Below are 6,526 nucleotides of genomic sequence, written 5' to 3' on the forward strand. Positions count from 1 at the left end.
TTAAAAAAAAACCTACAGACCAACCTCTCATAAATACAGGCACAAAAACCCTCACCAAAACACTAACAGACTTCACCCAACAACATATAAGAATAGTTTTATCCCATGACAAAATGGGATTTATCTCAGGAAGGCAAAGTTGTTCCAGCATCTGAAAAACAATTTATATACTTATTGATAGACTTTTAAAAGCACATGATCATCTCAAAATGGATTTGACAAGGTCTAATGCCATTTCATGAACACATTGTGTGTCTTCCTCAACTGCTTTTCCATCTTAATTTTTTGAGACAAGGTCTCTCTCTGGTTTATGCAGTGCTGGAGATCAAACCCAGGGTGTCCTGCATGCTAAGCATTCATTCTACAAACTGAGCTGCATCCCCAGCCCTAGTTTGAGCCTTTTTATGGCTCAGGAGGTGTACTGAGTACATTGCATCATTATTTGTTTACCCATTCACCTGGTGCAAAATATTTGGGTTCTTTCCAGTTTGGGGTTCTTGTGAGTTTTCATGCCCATCATCCTAAGGACATGCTTTTACTCCTCTGGCAAACACCTTGGAATAAAACTGCCAAAGGCCATGGCCAACGTTTTCCAAACTTGGCAAGAACAGCCCTGCCATGGGTGGCTCCTTTTCTGAATTCCAGTCCCTGATCCTACCCTGTAGCACAAGACCCAGACATCCTTGTGTTAACACATCCAAGTGACTCCAACATACACACCAGATCTCAAGCCACAAGAGACTGTTAGGTGTCACAAGGCAGCAAACAGTCAAAGCCACATTGTGGCATGCACAATGACCTCACTCTTCCCTGATGATGGGGGAAAAAAAAGGAGGTAGAACCTGTGTGAGTATCTAAGCTTGACATCACTGTGACCTTCTCAGCAAGCTCGGCTGGGTTCTAAGATTCCCCTCACCTTTCATGACATAAAGACAGTAGAAGGAATAAACTATCATAAATTACTATTAGTAACTTCTTGAGCACTGAATTCTGAACTTGACACCATTCTCAGTATTCACAAAACCATTGCAATACAGGTCTCATCATAATCACCATATTATAGATGAGGAAATGAGTTCAAAGAGGTTCAGTGACACAACAAAGGTCACACAGTGAGTTTTACTTATGCAGCCAGGATTGAAATACAATAGTCTGTCTCCAAGGCCAAATAGTTTAAACACTCCACTAGGCTCAGGGCCACTGACAGGTCCTAAGGCCACAAGCCCCCTCCTACTCAGCTATTCCCAGTGCTGGAAAATACAAGCCTCCAACCCAACTAGTGCATAGATGGCTGAGGGTATGCTTATGAGGGACTACCAGGAAAAGTGATCTTTACTGCAAGTGAAAGGTGGAGTTCATTACAGGAGACTAAATCTTGAGTGTGGTCTCCTCCACGCCTGGCCCTGAAAACAACCAGGACCTGGGCTAAGCATAAGAAAAAGCTACAGGGAGGCCAGCAAGTGAGGAAAAGCTGACTTCATGGCCCCCTAGATCCTTTCACCTAACTCCCTTCTGACCTGCAAGGGACAGAGAGCATTTTGCTGGGAGAAGCTGTGGCCCTGATCTGGAGCTGCTATTTCAAAACAGGGCAACAGGGCTCTGCTCACAAATGTATCTGGGGATCAGAAAATGGGGACTGAATAGTCTCTGGCTGAAGCACTTCTACAACTTTCCTGTAAACCTGAAACCATTCTAAAATTAAACTTGAAATAACAACATAAATGCAATGTATCTGGGGGCTGTGACATGAGAAAGCAAGGAGCCAAGGACAGCAGCAGAGAGGAAATGGCTGTCTGGACACTGAACTAAGTGTGGGAAGCAAGTGCTGGCCATTCATTTAAAATTCTCAACAAAGGGCTAGAGAGATGGCCCAGCAGTTAAGAGCACTGGCTGCTCTTGCAGAGGTTTGGTTCCCAGCACCCACATGGCACCTAACAACTGTCCATAACTCCAGTTCCAGGGGATCCAATGGCCTCTTCTGGCCTCCGTGGGCATTGCATGACATGGTGCACTTACATACATGCAGGTAAAACTCACATAAAATAAAGATAAAATTTAAAAACCAAAATCCTCAGTAGCAGAGAAAAAAACAGGAGGCAGGTAAGGACTCCAAGGGGCACAGGCTGGAGTTTCAGGAGGCTTAGCATCTGCAACAGCTAGAGAAGAGACTTGCTGGACTCACAATGAGATTTGGATTCCTTCTTTCCAGTGTCCGCACTGGCCTTTAGTCTCTGGTTCCCTGTCACCTGTTGACCCCAGGGCAGTGTCAGAAGACACACTAGCCCCCAGTACAGAGATATCAGGAGCCCTGCTGGCCACATTCACTAGGCCTCAACAGAGATCTGTAAAATGGGGTTACCATGAGCCCCCCCCACCTCCCAGACTATGAAGATGAATGAAAGAGAGCACCTTGCATGTCGGTAAGGTCTTTGCAGATGCAGGTGAAGAAATATAATACTGTCATCAGAGATGCACTCTACCTGCCCTCAAGGGTGGACCCAGTACCAAACAGTACCTGACTCCTACAACTTCCTGCCACTCCCTCTCCTCTCTGGAGCCCACTGGAGCTGGCCTTTTCTCTGGGCAATTGTGGCTGGCCTGTTACCATTTGAATCTCAATGTTCCCAAGAGGTTCTTGTTTTCAATGAAGAGTCCCTAGCTTATAGAGCCATTTGGAAGACTGGAGAGCCTTTAGGAGGTGGGGCTCTAAAGGTGATACCTTCCCCTGGTTCCCACTTGCAGGCTCTGCTTCTCTTCCCTACCATGAGAACAGTCACTACCTCATGTGCCCTCAAGATGGAGACTGAAATCTCTCAGAACCCTGTGAGCCAAAATAAACCTTTCCTCCCTTAAGTCAGGTATTTTGTCAAAGTGACACAGAGATAAGTAGCACAGCCTCCCACATGGCTCCACTGGAGCACTGATATGCTCCATGAGTCCTGGCTACTGGCACACATGGCCCATGTGGGTCTCTCTGCTGCACAGGGCTGCCCTGTGATCCAGGGGAGAGTGCAGACGGCAGTGTAAGACTGCCAAGGCTCAGATGGAAAAGACAATGTCTCCTCCTTGTATACTCTTGAAACATTTGTTCTCAGGAAGCTAGCACCATGTGAGGATGCATAAGCAGCTCTAGCTGGAGGCCACATAGCCAAAGAGAGGCTTCTGCCAACAGCCAGTCTCAACTGGCAGCTGCAGAAGAGAGCCTCTTAGAAAAGGACCTTACCCCCTTGTTAGGCCTTCAGAAAACTACTGCCAGTCCTGGTGGTGCAGGCCTATCAACTCAGCTATTCTAGAAGTTAAGGCAGGAGGATGGCAAGTTCAAGGCCAGCCTGGGCTACAGTGGCATTCAAGACCTACATAAACAACTTAGTGAGACCCTATCTCAAAAGTTAACAAGAAGCCAGGGATGTTGCTCAGTGGTAAATTGCTTCCTTAGCATGCTCGAGGACCCAGGTTCCATATCTAGCACTGGGGATGGGGGTGGTAGACATCTTTGACTGCCATACTTTGCCTGGCCCCAGGCCATAACCAGTCAGCTAAGCCCCTCTCAAACTCCAGACCTTCAGAGACAGTATGAGACACAAATGGGCATTGCTGCTTTGAACTTCTATACTTAGGACATTTGTTATATCATACCACTATGTATTCATACCCCAGCGTCATCCAAGCAATGGCTCATACTACAGGAACATTTTAGAAGGTGGCATTAAGAACCAAAAAGAGGGGGCTAGAGAGATGACTCAGTGGTTAAGAGCACTGGTTGCTCTTGCAGAGGACCTGGGTTCGATTTCCAACACCCACATGGCATCTATAACTCCAGTTCCAGGGACTCCAATGAACTCATCTGATCTCCACAGGCATTGCATGACACGGGTACACTTATATGCATGCAGGCAATATACTCATATACATTAAAAAGAAGAAGAAGGAGGAGGGGGGGGTTCCAGTAGTTGGGAGAGTGGAAACTGAGGAACGACACAAAGCAAAGAAAAAATCCGCATAGCACTTTCAAAGAATCCTCTCCCATGCTTCCTCTACCTCAGTAAATAAAGCCATGCATCCCCAATCACTCTGTCTGAAGACCCCAGGATCCATTCTTTCCCACACCCCACATCCCACCTACCAGCAAGGCTCTCGTCCTTGTAATGCACCCCAGATCCACCCCTCCTTGCTGCCTTCCCATGATCTTATGAGTGCCCCAGGGGAAGCCACCAGCCAAGCCAACGGCTGTTCACAAACAGTGTCTGGTCCCTGTCCTTGCCTGAGGCTAGCACAGCTTCTCACAACGGCAATCAGGTCAGGTTTACTCTCCAGCATGCACTTGACCTTCTTTCAAGCTCATCTCACCTCAGGATCTTTACATTTGCTCTTCTCCTCCCTTACATCATCAGTGACATCATGTAGGTCCCACTTTACACAGCACTTCTTTCAAAAAGCCCTTTTGGGCTACCCCAGCCTGGCCCTCTTTATCTGTCTGGTTGTCCTAGAGCACATGGACAGGGTTGGCCAGATGCTTGGTGAATCCCTCTAGAAGCAGAAGTTAAGAGAGATGACCACTGAGCTGATATAGTGATAAACTCGGAACACTTGACTGTCTAGGGAACTCCCACTGGCCTTCCCAGTGGGAAGTGGTGGTTTGAGGGGAAAGTCTTGCCAGCTCGATCCTGGTTCCTATGGAGGAAAATCCCATGAAAGATCTAACTGTATGCTGCCCTGCCTGGCCCCCTCCCCTTCTGGCTGGCCTCTTGACTGGGCAGAGCAGGACCACTATACCCTAGCACAGGTAAGACTCACCCTCCAGGCTACTACTCACAGTCATTTTTGGCATCTCTCTGTAACAAGTGGCCACTGTCTGCCACATCTTTCTGGTCTTTTCTGGGCCCTTCTGTACCATTACTGACTTTTCAACTGACAGTAAGTTCATCACCTAATGCTTTTTATATGTGTCCCTGCTACTAGCAAGAAATGGGAAGTGAACTGGGCTTGGTGGCACATGCCTTTAATCCCAGGCAGAAGCACGCTGATCTCTGTGAGATTGAGGCCAGCCTGGTCTACATAGAGAGTTCCAGGCCAGATGGGGATACAGGGAACAGAAAGAGAGAGACAGAGAGAGAGAGAGAGAGAGAGAGAGAGAGAGAGAGAAGGAGGAGGAGGAGGAAGAGGAGGATAAAAAAGTGGGAAGTGAAGGAAGAAGGGGGGCAGGTCAGGAGGGAGAAATGTCTGCCAGTGGGCAGAGAGGACAACCAAGGGCACAGAGGGCTATGACAGACAAAGGAACTACACCAAAACCTTTTGGTGCTTCAGGTTCTCCAACTGTAAAACAACATGATCTTCTGGCCCATAAGATTACAATATTAAAATCTGATAATACATGTGGCATGCTTTCTAAGGCCTAAAGCACAAATGTTCAGTTACTGAGAGACACTGGTACAGGAAAGGGATGGAAAGCAGGAAAGGAGAGGAGTGAGAGATCTGGAAACTTCTGGGGTTAAAGGTGAACTCTGCCCTAGAGGAACTGAAGGAAGACGCAGAAACCCCCCCACCAAAGACAGAGCTGATAGATCCAGATGAGCCAGATATCCCACATTCCTCCTACAAGCCACAGACCCATTGCACCTTTGCTAGGTGAGTAGCAACCCAGAGTTCACAGATGAGAAATGCACCCCTCCAGGGAGAGCATGCCACATACTCAAGATCTCTCAGGAGGGGGCAGACCCAGACCTGTCATCCATCAGCACCCCTTCTTCTCCCACTCAGGCCCTACTCAGTTACTGTTTGGGGGTACCTATGGTGCTTCAACACTTGGCAAGACTCTCACAGCCTTAGCTCACCTAGCCTTCAAAATGTCTTAGCAAATGGTCTTCTACCCCAACATCCTTGAGATGAAGCAGGCTCAGTGAGGTCCAAGCCAGGCTTAAGGTCACCCAGCTAAGGAACCTGACAAAGATGTGCATCCCAGCACTCCTTTCTCAAAGTTCCACTTTCCTCCTCCTCCTCCTCCTCCTCCTCCTCTTCCTCCTCCTCCTCCTCCTCCCCACCTGAGGAACCTGACAAAGATGTGCATCCCAGCACTCCTTTCTCAAAGTTCCACTTTCCTCCTCCTCCTCCTCCTCCTCCTCCTCTTCCTCCTCCTCCTCCTCCTCCCCACCTGAGGAACCTGACAAAGATGTGCATCCCAGCACTCCTTTCTCAAAGTTCCACTTTCCTCCTCCTCCTCCTCCTCCTCCTCCTCTTCCTCCTCCTCCTCCTCCTCCCCACCTGAGGAACCTGACAAAGATGTGCATCCCAGCACTCCTTTCTCAAAGTTCCACTTTCCTCCTCCTCCTCCTCCTCCTCCTCCTCTTCCTCCTCCTCCTCCTCACCTGAGGAACCTGACAAAGATGTGCATCCCAGCACTCCCTTCTCAAAGTTCCACTTTCTTCTTCCTCCTCCTCCTCCTCCTTCTCCTCCTCTTCCTCCTCCTCCTCCTCACCTGAGGAACCTGACAAAGATGTGCATCCCAGCACTCCTTTCTCAAAGTTCCACT

General features: G+C 48.3%; 1 protein-coding gene across 4 annotated transcripts in view; it reads right to left on the reverse strand.

The window, feature by feature from the left end:
* Positions 1-6,526, reverse strand: part of Tns1 (tensin 1) — a 209,401-nt gene that overhangs the window by 169,519 nt on the left and 33,356 nt on the right. The gene's annotated exons all lie outside the window — the stretch shown is intronic.

This window comes from Nannospalax galili, unplaced genomic scaffold (assembly GCF_000622305.1).
Source record: "Nannospalax galili isolate Female #2095 unplaced genomic scaffold, S.galili_v1.0 scaffold127, whole genome shotgun sequence".
NCBI classification, from domain to species: Eukaryota; Metazoa; Chordata; class Mammalia; order Rodentia; family Spalacidae; genus Nannospalax; species Nannospalax galili.